General features: G+C 39.6%; 1 pseudogene; it reads right to left on the bottom strand.

The window, feature by feature from the left end:
- Window positions 1–5,214: 5,214 nt before the first annotated feature.
- LOC110542335 (histone H3-like centromeric protein A) lies at window positions 5,215–5,609 on the bottom strand (annotated as a pseudogene).
- Between the last annotated feature and the right edge of the window lie 17,443 nt (window positions 5,610–23,052).

Here is a 23,052-nt window from a genome sequence, read left to right as displayed (position 1 = left end):
AGTTTCTTCACCCATTATCCATTTATTATGAACAAAAGGCTGGAGTGTTAGGGCTCTCTGCTGCAGGACCTGGCTAGCATACCCTGCTTTCTACCTAGTGGTGGAACGTCTTTTCTCCCAGAGGCCCTTCACAATATATATTACAGACATCTTGGTTCCACTGGCCTTTTTTCTGTTTCCTCTCTTTTCCCCTTCTTACTCACTCTCTTTCCCTTCCCCTCCACCGTCCTCCTCACAGGCACTCCCTCCCTCTCCCATGCTGTTCCCTCATGAATTAAAAGATGCATATCATAACCAATAGAATACTCAGGGAAACTGAACAACTCTCTACTGAATGAAGGGTGGGATGAGGCAGAAAGAAAGAAATTAAAGTCTTTCTACTATTCAATAAACACTGAATATCCAAACTTATGTGACACAAGGAAAACAAGAAAGACAAAAGCACTACATGAATGCATAAAAACAATTGGGAGATATTTTCCTAGCAACTTAACAGCACACTTGAAATGTCTAGAACCGAAAAAGTAAAAACATTCAAAGGAATAGACAGTAAGAAAATATAGAATTGATGGCTGAAATAATTAAAATAGACACAAAGGAAGTTATACAAAAAATTAATGAATCACAAAATTGGTTCTTTGAGAAAAATCAACAAAATAGAGAAATGCTTGCCCAAACTAATTAAAACATGGGGAGAAAATGTCAACATTAATAAAATCAGAAAAAAAAATGGGGAACAACACAACCAACAGAAAATCCAGATGATCAAAAAATCAAGTTTTTAAGATTATTTTCTCAATGTGTGCAACTTACGAAAGTTAAATCAAGATTATATAGAATATTTAAACAGACCTATAACCCCTAGTGAAATAGAAGAACTCAGGACAAGACTTTAAACCTCAGAAGCCAGGGCTAAATGGTTTTAGTGCAGAATTTAACCAGACTTTCAAGGAAGACAAAACATTAATATTCGAAATATTCTACTAAATAACAAAGGAATATTACTCTAATGATTGAATGAAGCCACAGTTACCTGATACTAACAGCAATAAAGATTTAACAATGAAAATGTATAACAAAATAAGACATGAAAAAATAAGAAAATACTTGCAAACTGAATCCAAGAACATATCAAAAAGCTGACACACAGTGATTACACAGGCTTTTTCTCAGAGGGGCAAGAAGGTACATAAAAAAAATAGTAAATGTAACCCATCTCAAAAAAAAAAAACTGACAGGGAAAAACAAAAAACAAAAAACACATGATCATCTCAATTAATACTGAAAAAGCCTTTGACGAACTCCTACACCACTGTAGTCTGAGAGAGACGAGGGATAAAAGCAATAGACCTAAACATAATATAAAACAATTGGAACAAGCCTATAGCCAACATCAAATTAAATGTAGAGAAACTCAAAGCAATTCCACTACAATCAAGAACAAGACAAGGCTGTCCACTCTCTATCTATCATATTCAATATTGAAATTATAGCTAGTGCAATAAGCCAACTGAAGGAGATCAAGGGATATAATTTGGAAAGGAAGGAGTCAAAAAATCCTATATTTTGATGCAGGAGGCTATGATAGTATACATTAGTGACCCCAAAACTCTCCTACCAGCTTCCTGCAGCTGACAAACACTTGGAGGAACATGGCTACATTCAAGATTAGAAAACAAAACAACAAACAAACAAACAAGAAAGCCTAGCCCTCCTATATCTTCTATAGAAAATGAAAAACAGACTGAGAAAGACATCAGCAAAACATCACTTCACAATAGCCTCAAATAATACAAAATAGCTTAGAGTAACTCTAAAAAAAAGCAAGTGAAACATCTGTATGATGAAAACTTTAAGGCTTTGAATAAGGAAATTGAAGAAGACACCAAAGGATGGGAAGATATTCAGGGATTCAGAGGATTACGACAGTAAAAGTGGTCATCTAACCAAAAGCTATCTACATTTGAAAAATTTGCAGCACAAATTCCACACACCCAAGGAATAATCCAAACAATTTCTAAAAGAAAAGCAGATTCTAGAGCAATATGGAAAGCAGAAAAACTCAGAATGCCCAATAGGACTGTGAGTACATAATATATAATACATAAACAGAAAAAATTCTGACCTCTATACTGAGCACAAAGCTACAACAATCCATAAAGAAAAAAAAAATGAAAAGGACATCAGAGGATGGAAATATCTGCTCATATTTCCATGCTCATGGATTTGTAGGAAAACATACTGAAAATGGCCTCCCTGCCAATAGCAATCTACACATTCAATGCAATTCCTATCAAAATACCTACATAATTCTTTACAGACCTGGAAAGAACAACTCTCAGTTTCATATGGGAAAACGCAAAATCCAGAATTGCCAAAAAGAGACTGGACAACAACAGATCATCTAGAGATATGTCCATTCCTGATCTCAAGTTGTACTACAGAGAAATAGTAATAAAAACTACATGGCATTGGCATAGAAACAAAATGGTGGTCCTTAGTCATCAGGTAAATGCAAATCAAAATAACCCTGAGATTTCACTTTACACCCATCAGAAGGGCTAAGATCAAAAACTTCAGTGACAACACATGGTAGAAAGGATGTGGAGAAAGGGGAACCCTCCTCCATAGCTGGTGGGAATGTAAACTTTACAACCACTTTGGAAATCAATCTGGTGCTTTCTCAGACTATTAGGAATAGCGCTACCTCAAGATCCAGCTATATCACTCTTAGGCATATATCCAAAAGATGCTCAAGTACAGAACAAGGACACTTGCTCAGCCATATTAGTAGCAGCTTTATTCATAATTCATATTCATAATTAATATTAATTTATTCACCAGAAACTGGAAACAACCCAGATGTTCCTCAACAGAGGAATAGATATAGAAATTGTGATTCATTTACACAATAGAATAGTAATTAGCAATTAAGACCTAGGAAATCATGAAATTTGAAGGCAAATGGTGAGAACTGGAAAATATCATCCTAAGTGGGGCATCTCAGAAGCAGAAAGACACACATTATATATACTCACTTATACACAGAAATTAGAATTATAATATAGGATAAACATACTAAAATCTGTACACTTAAAGACGCTAAGCAAAAAGGAGGACCCTGGGTAGGATGATTAATCCTCACTCAGAGACACAAATGGGAAGGAGATTACAGGAGGGAGACACAGGGAACAGGACAGGAACCTACCACACAGGGCCTCTGAAAGACTCTACCCACCAAGGTATCAAAGCAGATGCTGAGACTCATAGCCAAACTTTGGGCAGAGTGAAGGGAATCTTACGAAAGAGGGGAAGATAGACCTGGAGGGGACAGGAGCACAAGAAGAACAACAGAACCAAAAATATGGGGCCCGGGGGGTCTTTCCTGAGACTGATAGATACTCCAATGAAGAATCATTCATGAAGATAACCTAAAAGCTCTGCACAGATGTAGCCCATGGCAGCTCAGTCTCCAAATGTTTTCCCTAGTAAGGGAAACAGGGACTGTCTCTGACATGAACTCAGTGGCTGCTCTTTGATCACCTCCCTCTGAGTGTGGAGCAGACTTACCAGGCCACAGAGGAAGACAATGCAGCCAGTCCTGATGATACCTGACAGGCTAGGGTCAGAGGGAAAGGGAGGAAGACTACCCCTATCAGTGGACTTGGAGAGGGGAATAGGAGAGAAGAGAGAAAGGGTGGGATTGGGAGGAGGGGGATAAGGGCTACAGTTGGGACATAAAGTGAATAAAGTGTAATATAAAAAATAGGAAATAAGAAAAAAAGGAAGACTTTCTACTATTCAATAAATATGAACACACAACGTATCAAAACTTATGTTACACAAAGAAATTGGCAATAGGAAGAAAGATCATAGCAATACATGTGTGCATAGGAAAAAAAAGATTTTTTTTCCACCAACTTAACAGCATACCTGAGAGCTGAAGAACAAATGGAAGTAAAAATACACAAAGCAATAGATAGCAAGAAAATATGGAATTGATGGCTGATATAGATAAAATAAAAACAAAGAAAAATATAAAAACAATCAGGAAACAGAGACTTGGTTCTTGGAGAAAAAAATCAGCAAAATTGAAGAACAATTATCAAAATTAATTAAAAAAAGAAAAAATGTACACATTAATGATATCAGAAATGGAAAGAGGAACAACACAACAATTAGGAAATCTTGAGAATCACGAAGACATGTTTTGTTTTGCTTTCTGGAAACCTCTTACACTGCTTTTACTGACATCAAAAGAGCAAGTTTTTCATTAGTGGCAAATCTGCATCACTCACTTCTCTTGTTTACATTGCAATTGCTTCAAATGGTGTAAAATGTGCTTAATATTTATTAAACAAGTTTATAACATCTATACCTATAACAGTAACTTATTCCAATCTTTCCATTAAGTAATTCTTTTTTACTGTTTCTCCCCAAATAAGCTAAAAAGACCTGTAAAAATACTAAAAACACATTAAAAAACCCCAGATGATATGCATTTTATATGATTATTAGCTAAGAATAAAATGTCCACGCCTGCAAGACTTTCTGAATGCCTCTCGTAGGAACTTACTGGTAAGTACCAGAAAGAGATATTTCAGGCTGCGGATGTAGCTTAATATTACCCTCTATGCTTGGCACGTACAAAATTTGGGATTCAAGCCCCAGCATGGAAGGGAAGGAAGAAAAGACTTTGTATCCAATTCTGCTTGAGTTCTGAAGAGCTGCATGTTTGCTGACAGGTCCCAACGATGAGCTGGGTCTCGAAGGCATGCATTTCTATGGTGGGACTGGCAGCGCTTTCTATATGACAGAGTCAAGAATTTTACCCACATTTTTCTCCCTTGTATTTTAAAGAAAAGTACAAACACACATATGGTAAAAGATGCACATGGTACAGAAAGATTAAAATAGCAATATTCCCTCATAACGTGGCAGATCTCGTGTTTCTGCAACCCTCAAACAGTCAGGGTCCTGCAGCTCACAAATTAGTGTTGACCTTTGCTCTCATGTCCACGCAAATATGTACGTGGTCTCTTCTTCCTGTCACAGGGAAAAGCCACGGAGCTGTCACTTTTAGAAAGGAGGTTTAAAGGGCAATGTGTGCATGCTGTTCAAAAGCAGCAAGGCCAGGCATCTCCTCAGGCCCCTCTGGTCCAGCTTCACCTCTAGGAGGTCCCGGGTATTGTCTGGACACAGCACACTGCCAGCTCAGCCACACCCTCCCTCGGTGCCTCGGATCCTCCTGGTCAGCTGCACATCCTTGGGGGAAAGGGTGACTCAGCCAGCTTGTAAGGACAGGAGGAAGGCGTCTCCAAAGAGGTGAACTAGGGACGCTTCTGCTGCCTCTTGCAGGGCCAACAAGGCCTGGGCTGGCCAACCTAAATCCACCCCACGCCTGAATTTCCCACATGTTTCTATTACAACGAGGCTGAAAGGTTTCTTCCTTAACAAGAGGCCTGTGCTCTCCTGCGGGTTCTTCATTTCCCTGAGCCACAAAAACCTCCACCTCTTTGTAGACCCACGCGGGAGGCCGATGGCGAGGGCCCGGGGTCCCGGCTGGAGGGCCACCTCTTCAGGGTCCTCAGCTGGCGTCGCGGGCCCATGGCTGGCCACGAGGGTCCTGGCTCCGCGGTCCCCACTAAGGCTTCTGGGTCTCCGCAGCAAGAACCTGATGCCAGAGTGAGCCAACCGTGGGCTTCCCAGGCTTACATGGTTTTAAAAAGTATACTCTACACAACCAGAAAATCTAACAAGAGGATACTTTCTCAATATGTGTGAGTTATGAAAATTGGATCAAGACAATACAGGAATTTTAAATAGACCTATAACCCCTAGTGAAATGAAAGAAGCCATTACAAGACTTTGAACGTAAAAAGCCAGGGCTCAGGGTTTCATTGCAGAATTTAACCAGACTTTCAAAGAAGACATAACAACATTAACGTTCGAAATAGTCTACTAAATAGAAATTAAAGGTATATTGCTCAAATCATTGTATGAAGCTGCAGTGACCCTAATACCAGAGCAATAAAGATTTAACAATGAAAATGTATAAAAAAAATAGATGAAAAAAATACTCAATAAAGTACTTGCAAACTGAATCCAAGAACAAATCAAAAAGATCATCCACAGTGACCACATAGGTTCCTTCTCAGAGATCCAAGAAGGTCCAAAATACAAAAATGAATAGATAGGAAAAAAAAAAAACATGATCATCTCATTAGACACTGGAAAATCCTTTGACAAACACCTACACCACTGTATCATAAAAGTCTTGGAGAGAAAAAGGATTAAAACAACAGACGTAAACATTATTTAAAAAATATTTATGCAAGCCGATAGCCAACATTAATTTAAATACAGAGAAAATCAGTAGCCCTCCTAATTCTCCCACGTAAAAGGACAAATGGACTGACAAAGACATCAGCAAAACAATACTTCACAATAGCCTCATATAATACAAAATATCTTAGATTAACTCTAAAAAAGCAAGTGAAAGATTTGTTTAATGGAAACGTTAAGGCCTTGACTAAGGAAATTGAAAAAGATACCAAAGGATGGACAGATATTCAGGGATTGGTAGGATTAGGACAGTAAAAATGGCCATCTTACCAAAACTCAATCTACAGAGTCAACACATTCCATATAAAAAGTGTTACCAAAAAAAAAAAGGTTTACAAACCTTTGAAGGACAAATCCAGGTTCATAAGGAATAACAAAACCCAAAAGAACTAAAGGATTCCAGATCAATGAAAGAAGCACAAGGTTTCCATATAAAAACAGACTCCTTGATCAAGGAATCAAGTTGAAGAGCCAGATGTAATTCCACCCACATAAAAAACGTTTGATGAGAAATCCAGAAATAAATGTTAAGTGTCAAGAAAGGAACTTGGGGAAGATACAGGAGAAATTAGGCCTCTCTGAGTTTAGCTTCCTACCAAGCCTGTTTCTACATTCAGGCTCCTGCTGTAAATGCTCTATGGAAATTCAGCCCTGACAGAATAATTCATATGCCACCGCCAGGTTCCTGGCAAGGCTACAGGGGACTAGATGCACTGGTGGGCACATCTGGCTGCTGGTTCCCACCCAGCCGCAGGAAGGACAGACCACATCAGGAAACACTCTCACTGTTCGGCCACTGCTCAACCAGGTTGGGGGCGGAGGACAGAAACTCACCATGTCAAGACTTAGAGACTCGCCTGACGCCCCCTCACAGGATGGAGATGCTGGAACAGACCACATCTCAGCAACCATTCAAGCCTGCTACACCACCAAACTGAACCAGCCGCGGCGGCAAGTAGACCGGAAGAACCCGCCTTCCCCCCTGACTGGTGGATTCGACTGCACGTCCTGATTGGCTGATGAGCCTTGAGTGACATGAGCATCTCCCTTTGGGTTAAAGTGTACTCAAGGGACCAGGAAGTGGTTCCTGCCCCAGGCGTCATTCCAGAGCCAGACCTTTTGCATGTCTGCAGAGGTGTGGATTTCAGTGCTTTTCCTCCCATAACCTACCCTTCTGCTTCCAGCACTCAGTAAGCACCTCCCCTCCCTCATCCTGGAATCTAGTGGACAGCTTGCAAAGCTTGCACTCAACTTGCAGTGCAGTGAATAATTTGTCCCACAGGTGGATAGATGCAAAGTATGCATGAGAGAGAATGTCTCCTGTGTGCATAGAAGTGATACCTCAGAGAAAAGTGTGTCAGATCCCCTGGATCTGATGTCGCAGGTAGATAAAAGCCACCAAACATGGATGCTGGGATTTAATCATAGGTCCTCCCCAAAAAGAGTATGGCTGAGCACCTGTGCAGCCTCTAATTAATTTTTATCCAAGAAACTAAATCTTTCACATATTAACAAAAAAAAGAACTAAACAAATACTGTGATGTTCAGTTATCCTTGTGAATATGGAAAATCAATATTATGAAGTTGGCAGGTTTAATTTGCAGGTTGAATTCCACACACCCAAGGAATACTCCCAAAATTTTCTAAAAGAAAAGCTGATTCTAGAGCTATATAAAAAGCAGAACAACTCAGAATGCTCCATAGGACTGTGAGTTAATGATACATGAGGAAAAAAAATCTTACCTCTATACTTAGCACAAAGGTACAATTGACTCCCTGCCAATAGCAATCTCCAGATTCAATGCAATTCTCATCAAATACCAACACAATTATTTACTAACCAGGAAAGAACAATTCTCAATTTCATATGGAAAAACAAAAACACCAGAAATGCTAAAACAATCTTGTACAACAACAGATCATCTAAAGGTATCTCCATCCCTGATCTCAAGCTGTACTAAAGATCAATTATAATAAAAACTGCATGATAATGGCATAGAAACAGAATGGTGGATCTATGGAATCAAATAGAAGACCCAGAAATAAATCCACAGGCCTACGGATACTTGATTTTTTACAAAGAAACCAAAACCATACAATGAAAAAAAGACAGCATCTTCAACAAATAGGGATGGTCTAAATGAATGTCTACATGTAGAAATATGCAAAAGTAAACTCCAAATGGATCAAAGACCTCACCATAAAACCAGACACACTAAATATGTGAGAAGAAATGTGAGGAAGAGCCTTGAACTCATTGGCACAGGAGAGAACTTCCCGAAAAGAACACCAACAGCAAGGCTCTAAGATCAACAAGCAATAAATGGGATGTCATGAAACTCAAACATTTCTGCAAAGGAAAGGACACTGTCATCAGAACAAAATGACTGACTACAGATTGGGAAATGATCTTCAGCAACCCTATATATGACAGAGGGCTAACATCCAAAATACACGAAGAACGCAAGAAGTTAAAAAGCGACAAATCAAGTAATCCATGTAAAAAATGGAGTACAGAGCTAAACAGGGAACTCTCTGTAGAAACATAGCAAATGGCAGAAAAACACTTAAATAAATGCTCAGTGTCCTAAGTCATCAAGGAAATGCAAATCAGAACCACACAGAGATTTGAGATTTCACCTTACACCTATCAGAATGGCTAAGATCAAAAACTCAAGTGTCAATACATTCTTGAGAGGATGTGGAAAAAGGGGATCCCTCCTCAATTGATGGTGGGAAAGTAAACTTGGACAACCACTTTGGAAATCAGTCTGGCACTTTCTCAGACTATTAGGAATAGCGCTACCTCAAGATCCAGCTATACCACTCCTAGGCATATATCCAAAATATACTCAAGTATACAAGGACAGTTGCTCAGCCATAATAGTAGCAGCTTTATTCATAATTCATATTAATTCTTTCATCCAGAAGCTGGAAACAACCCAGATGTTCCTCAAAAAGAGGAAGGGTTGCAGAAATTGTGATTCATTTATACAATGGAATACTAATTAGCAATTAAAACCAAGGAAACCATGAAATTTGAAGGCAAATGCTGGAACTAAAAAAGAGCATCCTGAGTGGGATATCTCAGAAGCAGAAAGACACACATGATATATAATCATTTATAAGTAGAAATTAGAATTTTAATATACAATAAACATACTAATATTTCGACACCCAAAGAAGCTAAGCAAAAAGGAGGATCCTGGGTAGGATGATCAATCCTCACTCAGAAAGGCAAATGGGAAGGACACTGCAGGAAGGAGACACAGAGAACAGGACAGGAGCCTACCACACAGGGCCTCTGAAAGACTCTACCCACCAAGGTATCACAGGAGATGTTGAGACTTATAGCCAAATTTGGGCAGAGTGCAGGGAATCATATGAAAGAATGGGGAGATACAAAGACCTGTAGGGGACAGGAGTTCAACAAGGAGAACAACAGAGCCAAAAATATGGGCACAGGCATCCTTTTTGAGACTGATACTCTACCCAAGGACCATACATGGAAATAACCTAGAACCTCTGTACAAATGTAGCCCATGCCAGCTCAGTATCCAAGTTGGTGTCCTAGTCAGGGAAACAGGGACTGTCTCTGACATGAACTCAGTGTCTGGCTCTTTGATCACCTCCCCCTGATAAGGGAGCAGCCTCATCAGGCCACACAGGAAGACAATGCAGCCAGTCCTGATGAGACCTCATAGGAGGTCCAAATGTCAGATGGAAGGGGAAGAGGACATCTGCTTTCAGTGGACTTGGAGAGGGGCATGGGAGGAGATGAGAAAAGGAGGGTTGGGTTTGGGGGGAATGAGTTCTACAACTGGGCTATATAGTAAATAAACTGTAATGTAAAAAATAAGAAAGAGGGCTGGAGAGATGGCTCAGTGGTTAAGAGCACTGTCTGCTCTTCCAAAAGACCTGGGTTCAATTCCCAGCACCTACATGGCAGCACACAACTGTGTGTTAATACTGATTCCATGCGCTCTAACTCCTTCACACTAACACATATAAAATAAAACCAAATAAATCATTTTAAAAAAATAAGAAAGAAAAAAGAGATTAAAGATTTTCTACTATTAAATAAATGTAAATACACAACATATCTTAACTTATGTGACACAAGGAAACTGTTGACAGGAAGAAAGATCATAGCACTAGGTGCATGCATAGAGAAAATGGAGAGATCTTTTTCTAGCACCTTAGAGATCTTTTAGCACCTAGAGATCTTTTCTAGTCTGAACTCCCCTTACAGGATGGGAAAGCTGGCTCAGACCACATCTCAGCAACCATTCAAACCTGCTCCACAACAAAACTGAACCAGCCTCAGCAGCAAGGAGACTGGAAGAACCCGCCTCCTCTTCTGACTGTCCCTCAGGGTTAAAGTGTACTCAAGGGACCAGGCACAGTGGTTCCTGCCCCAGGCTTCATTCCAGAGCCAGACCTTTTGCAGGTCTGCAGAGGTTTGCATTTCAGTAGCGCTTGTGCTTGCCCTCCAAAAGCATTCCCTTCTATTTCCAGCACTCAGTAAGCACCCCCCATCCTAGAATCTAGTGGACACCTTTCAAAGCTTGCACTCAATTTGCAGTGGAGTTAACAATCTGTCCCACAGGAGGAAGGATGCAAAGTATGCATGAGAGAGAATGTGTCCTGTGTGTGTACAAATGAAACCTTAGAGAAAAGAGTGTCAGATCCCCTGGATCTGTAGTTGTAGGTAGCTGACTGGCACCTAACTTGGTTGCTGGGATCTAATCATAGGTCATCCCCAAGAATAGTATTGCTGAGACACCTGTGCAGCCTCAAAATCATTTTTATCCAAGAAACTAAATCTTTCACATATTAACCAAATTAAAAGAACTAAATAAATGGTGTGATATTCTATGATCCTTGTGAATATGAAAAATCAGTATTATGATGTTAGCAGGTTTAATATGCAGCATAAATTCCACACACCCAAGAACCCAAAAAAATGCTCCCAACAATTTCTAAAAGAAAAGATGATTCTAGAGCTTTATGGAAAGAAGAAAAACTCAGAATACTCAACAGGACTGTGAGTACATAATCCACAACAGAAAAACAAAACAAAACAAACAAAAAACATCTCTATACTTAGCACAAAGCTACAACAATCCATAAAGAAAGAAAGTGAAGAAAATATCAGGAGATGGAAAGATCTCTCAGACTCATGGATTGGTAGGAATAACACAGTGAAAATGTCCTCTCTTTAAATACCAATCTACAGATTCAATGTAATTCCCATCAAAATAGCAACAGAATTCTTTACAGACCTGGAAAGAACAATTCTCAATTTCATATGGGAAAACAAAAAAACCCAGAATTGCTAAAACAATCCTGTACAACAACAGATCGTCTGGAGATATCTCCATCCCTGATCTCGCAATGTACTACAGAGCAATAGTAATAAAAACTGCAGAGTACCCACATAGAAACAGAATGGTGGATCAATCGAATCAAATAGAACACCCAGAAATAAATCCACACACCTACAGATACCTGATTTTTTTTTTTTACAAATAAGCCAAACCCATACAATGGAAAAAAGACAGCATCTTCAACAAATGGTGCTGGCCTAACTGGATGTCTACATGTAGAAAAATTCAAATAGATCCATAGCTATCACCCTGCACAAAACTAAAGTCCAAGTGGATCAAAGACTTCCACATAAAACCAAAAACACTGAATCTGTTAGAAGAAAAATTAGGGAAGAGCCTTGAAATCATTGGCACATAAATTCACTTCCTGAACAGAACAACAACAGGACAGGGGATAAGTTCAACAATCAATAAATGGGACCTCATGAAACTCAAAAGCTTCATCATGATGACACTGTTAGCAGATAAAATGACAGTCTACAGATTGTGAAAGGATCTTCACCAACCCTATATCTGACACAGGGCTAATACCCACAATACATATCGAATTCAAGAAGTTAAAAAGCAACAAATCAAGTGATCCAATTAAAAAATGGGGTACAGACCTAAACAGAGAATTCTCTGTAGAAGTATAGCAAATGGCAAAAACACTTAAAGAAATACTCTACATTCTTACTCATCAGGGAAATGCAAATCAAAACGACCCTGAGATTTCACCTTACACCCATCAGAACGGATGAGATAAAAAACTTAACATGACAGCATATGCTGGAGAGGATGTGGAGAAAGCACAACCCTCCTCCATTGCTGGGGGGAATGTAAACTGGTACAACCACTTTGGAAATCAGTCTGGCAATCTCTCAGACAAGTAGGAATAGTGCTACCTCAAGATCCAGTTATACCACACCTATCTACTATTAAATAAATATGAATACACAACATATCCAAACTTATCTGACACAATGAAACTGGTGATAGGAAGATCATAGCACTACGTGCATAGTAAAAAAGATAGATCTTTTTCTAGAAACCTCTAGAGCACAATGAAGTAAAAACACAGGAAATAGCAAGAAAATAATGAATTGAAGGCTGAAACCAATTAAATAGAAACCAGGAAAATTAAACAAAAAAAATCACTGGAACACTGCCTTGGTTCTTTGAGAAAAGCAACAAAACTGAGGCACAACTATCCAAACTAATTAAAAGACACAGAGAAAATGTACACACTAAGAGAATCAAATGAATAGTGGAACAACACAAAAATTAGGGAATCCTGAGAATCACAAGGACATGTTTTTCAAAAGTTAAATAGACAAAATCTGAAAAAAAACTATTATTTTCTCAATATGTGCAACTTATGAAAATCAAACTGAGATAATCCAGAAAATTTAAATAGACCTGTAACCCCTACTGAAATAGAAGAACTCATTACTAGAGTTAGAACCTAAAAAGCTAGGACTTAATGGTTTTAGTGCAGAATTCAACCAGACTTTCAAAGAAGATATAACATCAAACATTCAAAATGCTCTACAAAATACAAACAAAAGGAATATTACCCAAATGAATGTATGAGGCCACAGTTACCCTGATACCAAAAGCAGCAAAGATTTGAGAAAGAAAACGTATAACAAAATAACCAATGCCAAAACACTCAATAAAATACTTACAAACTGAATCCAAGCATACATAAAAAAAGATCACCCACAGTGATCAAATAGGATTCTTCTCAGACATGCAAGAAGGTACAAAATACAAAAAGAAAATAAGGAAATGTAATCCACCACAAAAATAAACTGACAGGAAAAATAAAACTCACGATCATCTCATTAGACCCTGAAAAAGTCTTTGACAAACTCCTACACCACTGCCTCACAAAAATCGTGGAGAGTTGAGGGAAAAAGCAATTAACCAAAACATAATAATAAAAAAAAAATTATAGCAAGCCTACAGCCAACATGAAATTAAATGGAGAGAAACTTAAAGCAATTCCACTACAATCAAGAACAAGACAATGCTGTCCACCATCACCATATCACATTCAATATACTGCTTGAAATTCTAGCTAGTGCAGCAAGTCCTTTAAGGGAGATCAACGTAATATGATTTGGAAATAAAGAAGTCAAAATATCCTAATTGAAGAGGATATGGTAGTATACATTAGTGATCCCGAAAACTGTTTAACCAGCCTCCTGAAGCTGACAAATACTTTCAGAAACATGGTTACATTCAAGATTCAAAAAAGAAAAAAAAAATCAGTAGCCCTCCTATATCTCCTATATAAAATGATACATAGACTGAGAAAGAGATCAGCAAAACAAAACTTCAAAAGAGCCTCAAATAATACAATATATCCTAGAGCAACGCTAAGAAACCAAGTGAAAAACTTGCATGATGGAAACTTTAAGGCTTTGAATAAGGAAATTAAAGAAGACACCAAAGGATGGAAAAATATTCAGGGATTGGTAGGATTAGGACAGTAAAAATCATCTTACCAAAATTAATCTACAGACTCAACACATTACCTATCCAAATTCTAAAAAAAGAAAGAACGAATGAAAGAAAGAAGAAAAGAGAGAAAGAAAAGTTTGCAAACCCTAAAAGGACAATTCCCAGCTTCATATGAAATAACAAAACCCAGGAGAGCTAAAAAGATTCCAGAACAAGGAAAGATGCACACGGTACGGATATGAAAACAGACCCCTTGATCATAGAATCAAGCTGCAGATCCAGACATAATGCAGGTATAATTCCAACCACACACAAACATCTGACGTTTGATAAGAAATCCAAAAATGTATCCTAAGCGTCAGGGTTAGAACTTGGGGAAGATACTGGAGAAACCAGGCCTCTCGGAGTTTGGCTTCCTACCAAGCCTGTTTCTACGTTCCGGCTCCTGCTGCAAATGTTCTATGAAAATGCAGCCCCTATACGGAACGTATTCAAATGCCACCGCCAGGTTCCTGGAGAGGCTAGGAGAAGGGACTGGATGCCCTGATGGCTGCTTTGGGCTGCTGGTTCCCACCCAGCCGCGGGAAGGACAGACCACACCAGGAAACACTCCCACTGTTCGGCCACTGCTTCACCAGGTCGGGGGCGGCGGCCACACACTCACCAAGTCGAGACTTAGGAACTCGCCTGACGCCCCCTCACAGCACGGAGAAGGTGGCTCAGACCACATCTCAGCAACCATTCAAGCCTGCTCCACCGACACAACTGAACCAGCCGCCGCGGCCCGGAGACCGGAAAAGCCCGCCTCTTCCCCTGACTGGTGGATTCCGCTGCGCGTCCGGATTGGCTGATGAGCCTTGAGTGACATGAGCATCTCCCTTTGGGTTAAAGTGTACTCAAGGGACCCGGCACACTGTTTCCTGCCCCAGGCGTCATTCCAGAGCCAGACCTTTTGCATGTCTGCAGAGGTGTGGATTTCAGTGCTTGTCCTCCCATAGCCTACCCTTCTGCTTCCAGCACTCAGTAAGCACGTCCCCTCCCTCATCCTGGAAACTAGGTGGACAGCTTGCAAAGCTTGCACTCAACTTGCGGTGGAGTCAACAATCTGTCCCATGGGTGGAAGGATGCAAAGTATGCATGAGAGAGAATGTCTCCTATGTGCATACAAGTGATACCTCAGAGAAAACTGTGTCAGATCGCCTGGATCTGTGTTTGCACGTAGTTATGAGCCCCCCAATTGTTTGCTGGGATCTGATCCTCGGTCATCTCCAAGAAGAGTATTGCTGAGACACTGTGTAGCTTCTAATTCATTTTTATCTAAGAAAATAAGTCTTCCACATATTAACCAAAAATATAAGAACTTAAAAATTGTTGATATTCAGTGATCCTTGTGAATATGAAAACTCAGTATTAGGATGTTCGCAGGTTTAATTTGCAGCATAAATTCGATAAACCCAAGGAATACACCCAATAATTTCTTTAAAAAAAGCTGATTCTCAAGCTATGTGGACAGGAGAAAAACTCAATAGGACTCTGAGCACATAATACACAAACAAACAGAAAAAGTCTGACCTTTGTACTTAGCACAAAGCTACAACAATCCACAAAGAGTGATATATTTGTGAAATAATAATCTGTCTTCCAGACAAAGAGCCCCCCACCAGAGCTCTCCCTGGATATGAAGGTGATATGAATAGCCCATTTATGCTTCTGAAGAACCCACTTCCTATGTGGTTTCAACAAATGCAGCCACACTGATGCATATGAGAAATATCAGTTATCAACCTTTTTATTAATCAATGACTATCAAACTTGTCTTTAAGATATGGAATTCAAATCTAAAAGAAATGGACAATTTTCTTGATAGATTCCATTTACCAAAATTAAGTCAAGATCAGGTAGAAAGATTGAATAGTCCTATTTCCCCCAAGGAAATAGAAGCAGTCATCAACAGTCTCCCTTCCAAAAAAAGTCCTGGGCCAGATGGACTCAGTGGAAAATTCTACCAGAAAATTCTAGCACTTCAAACAAGTGCTAACTCCAATTATCTCACTCAGGGGAAAATTCTAGCACTTCAAAGAAGTGCTAGCTCTAATTCTCTCCAAACTATTCCACAAAACGAAAACACAAGGAATTTTACCAAACTCATTCTATGAAGCCACAGTCACCTTGATACCTAAACCACAAAAAGACCCAACAAAAAAAGAGAACTTCAGACCTATCTTTCTAATGAACACTGATGCAAAAATACTCAATAAAATACTTGCAACCTGAATCAAAGTACACATCAAAGATATCATCCACCATGACCAAGTAGACTTCATCCCAGGCATGCATGGGTGGTTCAACATATGGAAATCCATCAATGTAATCCACCCCTTAAACAAACTGAAGGAGAAAACCCACATGATCATCTCTCCTTAGATGCAGAAAAAGCATTTGACAAATTCCAACACCCATTCATGTTTAAAGTCTTGGAGAGATCAGGGATGTAAGGCACATACCAAAACATAGTAAAGGCAATATACAGCAAGCCTATAGCCAACATCAAACTCAACGGAGAGAAACTTAAAACAATCCCACTGAAATCAGGGACAAGAAAAGGCTGCCCACTCTCTCCATTTCTTTTCAACATAGTACTTGAAGTCCTAGTCAGAGGAATAAGACAACTAAAGGAGATCAAGGGGATACAAATTGAAAAGGAAGAGGACAAAGTGTCACTATTTGCAGATGATATGATAGTATACATGAGCAACCCTAAAAATTCAACCAGAGAACTCCTCCAGTTGATAAACACCTTCAGCAAAGTGGCAGGATACAAAATCAACTCAAAAAAATCAGAAGCCCTCCTGTATACCAAAGACAAAAGGGCCGAGAAAGAACTTAGGGAAACAACACCCTTCACAATAGCCACTAATCACACAAAGTACCTTGGGGTGACACTAACCAAGCAAGTGAAAGACCTGTTTGAGAAAAACTTCAACTCTCTGAAGAAAGAAATTGAAGAAGATATCAGAAGATGGAAAGATCTCCTGTGCTCATGGATTCGTAGGATTAACATTGTGATAATGGCCATCCCTCCAAAAGCAATCTACAGATTGAATGCAATTCCCATCAAAATACAAATTCAATTCTTTACAGACCTTGAAAAAACGATTCTCAGCTTCATATGGAGAAACAAAAAACCCAGAATCTCCAAAACGATCCTGTATAACAACAGATCATCTGGAGGTATCTCCATCCCCGATCTCAAGCTGTACTACAGAGCAATAGTAATAAAAACTGCATGGTATTGGCATAGAAACAGAAAGGAGGATCAATGGAACCAAATAGAAGACCCAGAAACAAACCCACACACCTATGAATACTTGATTTTTGACAAAGCAGCCAAAACCATTCAATGGAAAAAAGACAGCATCTTCAACAAATGGTGCTGGTCCAACTGGATGTCTACATGCAGAAAAGTGAAAATAGATCTATATTTATCACCCTGCACAAAACTAAGTCCAAGTGGATCAAAGACCTCAACATAAAACCAGATACTCTAAATCTGTTAGAAAAAGAAGTGGGGAACAGCCTAGATCTCATTGGCACAGAAGACAACTTCCTGAACAGAACACCAACAGCACAGTCTCTAAGATCAACAATCAATAAATGGGACCTCATGAAACTGAAAAGCTTCTGTAAAGCAAAGGACACGGTCATCAAAACAAAACGACTGCCTACAGATTGGGAAAGAATCTTCACCAACCCTTCATCTGACAGAAGACTAATATCCAGTATATGTAAAGAACTAAAGAAGCTGAAAAGCAACAAACCAAGTAATCCAATTAAAAAATGGGGAGCAGAGCTAAACAGAGAATGGCAGAGAAACACTTAAAGAAATGCTCAACCTCATTAGCCATTAGGGAAATGCAAATCAAAACGACCCTGAGATTTTGCCTTACACCCATCAGAATGGCCAAGATGAAAAACTCAAGTGACAACACATGCTAGAGAGGTTGTGGAGAAAGGGGAACCCTCCTCCATTGCTGGTGGGAATGTAAACTGTTACAACCACTTTGCAAGTCAATCTGGCGCTTACTCAGACAATTAGGAATAACGTTTCCTCAAGACCAGCTATACCACTGCTAGGTATATACCCAAAATTTTCTCAAGTACACAACAAGGACATTTGCTCAACTATGTTTGTAGCAGCTTTATTTGTAATAGCCAGAACCTGGAAACAACACAGATGTCCATCAATGGAGGAATGGATACAGAAATTGTGGTATTTTTACACAATGAAATAATACTCACCAATCAAAAATGGAAATCATAAAATTTGCAGGCAAATGGTTGCATCTAGAAAAGATCATTCTGAGTGAAGTATCCCAGAAGGAGAAAGACAAACATGGTATATACTCGCTTATATAGACCTACAAGATATGATAAACATAATGAAATCTATACACCTAAAGAAGATAAACAAGAAAGCAGACATAGGGTAAGATGATCAATCCTCACTTAGAAAGACAAATGAGATGTGCGTTGGACATATGACAGGATTCTACCACAGAAGGCATCTGAAAGACTCTATCAAACAAGCAGTGTTTCAAAACAGATAGTAAAACTCATGACTAAACCTTGGGCAGAAGTGGAGTTAGTATGACGTGGAAAGGATAGGAGCCCCACAAGGACCAAATTTATCTGGGCACAGGGGTTTTTTCTGAAACTGTTTCTCCAACCAAGGACCATGTATGGATATAACCTAGAACCTTTGCTCAGACGAAGCTCGAAGCTCATAGTAGCTCAATAACCAATTGGTTTCCCATAGTAAGGGGAGCAGGGACTATCTCTGATAGAAACTCAATGGCAGGCTCTTTGACCTCTCCACCCCCTAAGGGAGGAGCAGTACTGCTACGCCACAGAGGAGGACTTTGCAGCCAGTCCTCGAGATACCTGATAAAACAGGGCCAGGGGAAAAGGGAAGAAGTCCTCCCCAATCCGTGGACTTGGAAAGGGGCAGGGAGAAGCTGAAGGAGGGACTGTGGGACTGGGAGGGAATAAGGGAGTGAGATACAGCTGGGATACAGAGTTAATAAAATGTAACTAATAATAATAAACAATAATAATAATAATAAATATGTGGAATTCAAATCTCAACACGTCCTCCACCCAGCATATTAGTGTTTATTCCGAGGACCATGTCTGCATTCTAGGCATCTGCTGGTCTGATGAGCAGTGACTCTTCCTGCCCTGGAGCACTGTCTCCCTTCCTCCTCCTCCTTCTTTTCATGTGCACCAGTTCTTTTTGTACTCACTTAAAGAAGGGGATTCTGGGGTTTGAAAAGGCAGTTACTACCTTCCTAAGGAAGAGCAGATCAGATAAGGACTCCCGTGTTCAGAAGCGTTTGTGCTTCCTTTTCCACTAGGAAAATTCTGCACTTCAGGGGACCCTTTCTTCTCTTAGTAAACTAACTGTACTTTTCTTACTAAACATTTGTCTCTATTCCAATTTATTTTTTGCCACAGGGTCCATAGCAAGTGAGCAGGTCTGCATGATATGCTTATTGTTCATGAAACATTTGCAAAATCTCTTTTGACTACTACCAAAAAGGAGATTGTATCCCATAAAGCCCCAGAGATCCTTACAATTGTGTATTTACTATGCCTAAAGTAAATCTACAACATAATATAAAATTAAAATTTAGCATATGGCAGAAAATACAACAACTTTGAGCCACTCTAAATGGTACCTGTGAGAAGTTTTTCCAAGGCAAACCTGAAATTGCAATCAGGGAGAGTGGATCGTGCCTGTAAGCACAGCCACTCGGGAAGCTGAGTTGAATAGAGCAAGCACCTGGGGAGCAGGTATGAGTTCTAGACTGTTTGCAGCAACCATAATAGTTTACATGTTTGTAAGGTGAACCTCTGCCCATGTGCCATATTCAGTGAATGAACCAGCACCTCAGGGGAAGGCTTGAGATAAATCATGAAACAGGTGGACTTCAAGATTGGTGGAAGCACAGACTGTCAATTTGTCAAGGCTTCTTTCATGATTACATACCTTGGATACTATTTTATGAAGATGTGGGGCTTTTGTGGTTTGAGATTTTTTTTTCAAGACAGGGTTTCTCTTTATAGTGTTGGCTGTGCGGAGCTAGTTTGTATATCTGGCTGAAATTAGTGGCTATTGCAGTTTTCTGTCCCTATTAAAATGTTCGAAGTAAAACCTGGCCCTGAACCAAAAACAGACTTAAAGATGACAGCATATATGGAATGTGAAATGAGTTCTAGGATGCTCTTCTTTGAGCAGTAGCCAGACTTTGGGGCATGCTTCCTTTAAAGAAATTTTTCGTTAATAATCTCTAAGTGTATGGGGTGATTTCTCCTTGGAAAGGGTATTAATTCCAGAAAAGCTGCAGTCTGAGACGTTTAGAAATTATTTGGGACAGACTCACCTGTATTGAGTCACGTACTTTGATCCCAGTCTCTTGCCATGTTGCCCTCTTGATTAAGATAACAAAAGTCTTCAATTAAAGGGATGTGCCAACACTCAGTATTAAAATTATCCATTTGAGTCATACAGTCAACTGTTCATTGCAGTAACCGGAAAAAGATTCGCATGCGGAGCACAGCTTTTACCTTCAGATCAGAATAAGATGAGTAGCTTATTGTGGACAAAACAGGGAAAATTAGACTATGTAAACAGCAGCAGATGTCACCATCGTGAAGAAGGACCTGATAGACAGTAGAGTGAGTGATTTTGTAATGTCCCACCATGTATTAATTCATCTCAGATGAATAAAGACAGAACAGATTGGGGGGTGTACAGTTTAGGGAGGTGAGTTTGATGCAATGAATATTGAATTTCCTACTAGGGGACTGTTCTCTACAGATGTGTCAAATCCACAGTTAAGTCAGCTCTGAGGGTTGAAACACAGGCCATTGGCTGTAGATGTATCTATCAGGTTGCAGGATTCAACAACTAACAATGTACTTTGGGGCCAGAATACACAGCATTTTATTAATGTTATTACCTTTGCCAGGAAATGGTCTGCTCTTTTTCAGAGTCACTATTGCTCTTGGTTTGTTTATTTTTTGTTGTTGTTGTTTTGTTTTGTTTTTTTTGCAATATTTTTATCATTCTTAAACTCAATTATTAATTTTTCTTTAAATTTGATTTTCTGTAAATGCACCATTGCTTGGACTTCTTATTTGTAGTTATTCCCCATTGCTTCAGGGTCATCAGGAATTTTTTTAATTTTTTTTTAGTGATATTGATTATTTATTTCTGTATCAAGCAATATGGCCAGGCTTGCCTCATGCTATGCAACGGACAATGGCTTTGAACCCCCAATGATGCCTCTGCTTCCCAGTGCGGAGAGAACACCCCTACTACTCCTTTCAGGCTGGACGTTGGCTGGACAGTAAAGAGAAGAAATAGGTCCTTTAATTATGAAGTACAGATAAAGAAGGCCTGTGCAATAATTTAGAAGAAATGTGGGTCCTTTAATTATGAAGTACATATAAAGAAGGCCTGTGCAATAATTGAGTTCTATGACTAAACTGAAGATGGAATAATCACAGTACAAAAAGAGATGGACAGCAAGGAGGGTGAAAGCTTTCCACCTTTGACAGTAGCTGACATCAGCAAGGAGTAGTGAAGGAATCAGTTGCTGATGATCAATAAATGTCCTGACATCTGGACATAGCGACACACTCAGGACTGCAGGCAGATGACTGTGAGTTCATGGTCAGAATGGTCTTCAAAGTGAGTTCAGGACAACCAAGGCCACATACAAATGTCCTGTCTCAAAAAAATTTAACATAAATAAAAAATACACAATTAAACTAACTAATATACTGGTTGGACACTTCCCCATGCTCACAGCGCATGGAATAAAGAACCTGATTTAAAAAAAAAAAAAACTGAATTTATCATGAAACTAAATTACTGTCCTTACAACAGTCCAACCAAAAGAGAAAATCTTGGTCAAATAGTTTGGCCCTGCCTAACAAGACCACAATTTCCCAGGTTTAAAATATTCAGCCTGAGAGAAAAGGCATGAATAATATTTAGTATGACCTAATAAAAATCCATAATCCCTGGAGTACATGACTATACAGTCTTGTTTTAAAAGTGATTTTGGGCATTAAAATTACATATTTTCCACCATCTCTTCCCTGCCTTCAAGTCCTCTTATAGTTCTCTTCATTGTTTTCTATTCAGGCCCTTTTTAACCTTAATAACCGTTAACGCCTGAATGTGACTTACTTGGCTTTAAGACTTCACAGCTATGATTCACAGGGATGGCTGAGCTTTGGTGTGTAATGGAATGTGCACACAAAGGACCCTGTGTCTTGGAGGCCCAAGTAGTGCTCTGGGAGACTGGAAGAATTTCTGCAAAACTAGAAATTTCCCAGGGGACTGGCCTGGCTGGAAGTGCAGAGCTGGGAAGGCCTGTGATATCTGAGCCATTTGATCTCTGCTCAGCCAGTAGGACAGCTGTGACAGACCTGAGGTGGAGATGGATGTCCTTAGCAAAGGATGGACTTTGGGAAGGCCCAGCAATCAGCGAGAGCAGTAAGAGGCACCCTGTGAGTTGTTTCAAGGATTTTCCTGGTGGGCAGCTGCAAGGAGATATGAAGAAGACCTCAGGCCATTCCACAGTGAGTGTCAGGCTGCTGTGCCTACACCAACAAGAGTAGGTTGGATGAGCTACCAGAGTCTGATGTACTGAGACCAGAAATGACTGTGACCTAGACTATAGTTGCTTGAAATTACATACCCAGTGGGAAGTGTTCATCCCTGAAACCATATTAAACGAACAGAAATGGACTCAGCAGGTTTTCCTTCTGCATTGACACAGGCTTATGCACAGGC

Source organism: Meriones unguiculatus (genome assembly GCF_030254825.1).
Source record: "Meriones unguiculatus strain TT.TT164.6M chromosome 13 unlocalized genomic scaffold, Bangor_MerUng_6.1 Chr13, whole genome shotgun sequence".
Lineage (NCBI taxonomy): Eukaryota > Metazoa > Chordata > Mammalia > Rodentia > Muridae > Meriones > Meriones unguiculatus.
This window is presented reverse-complemented; position numbering and strand designations above follow the sequence as displayed.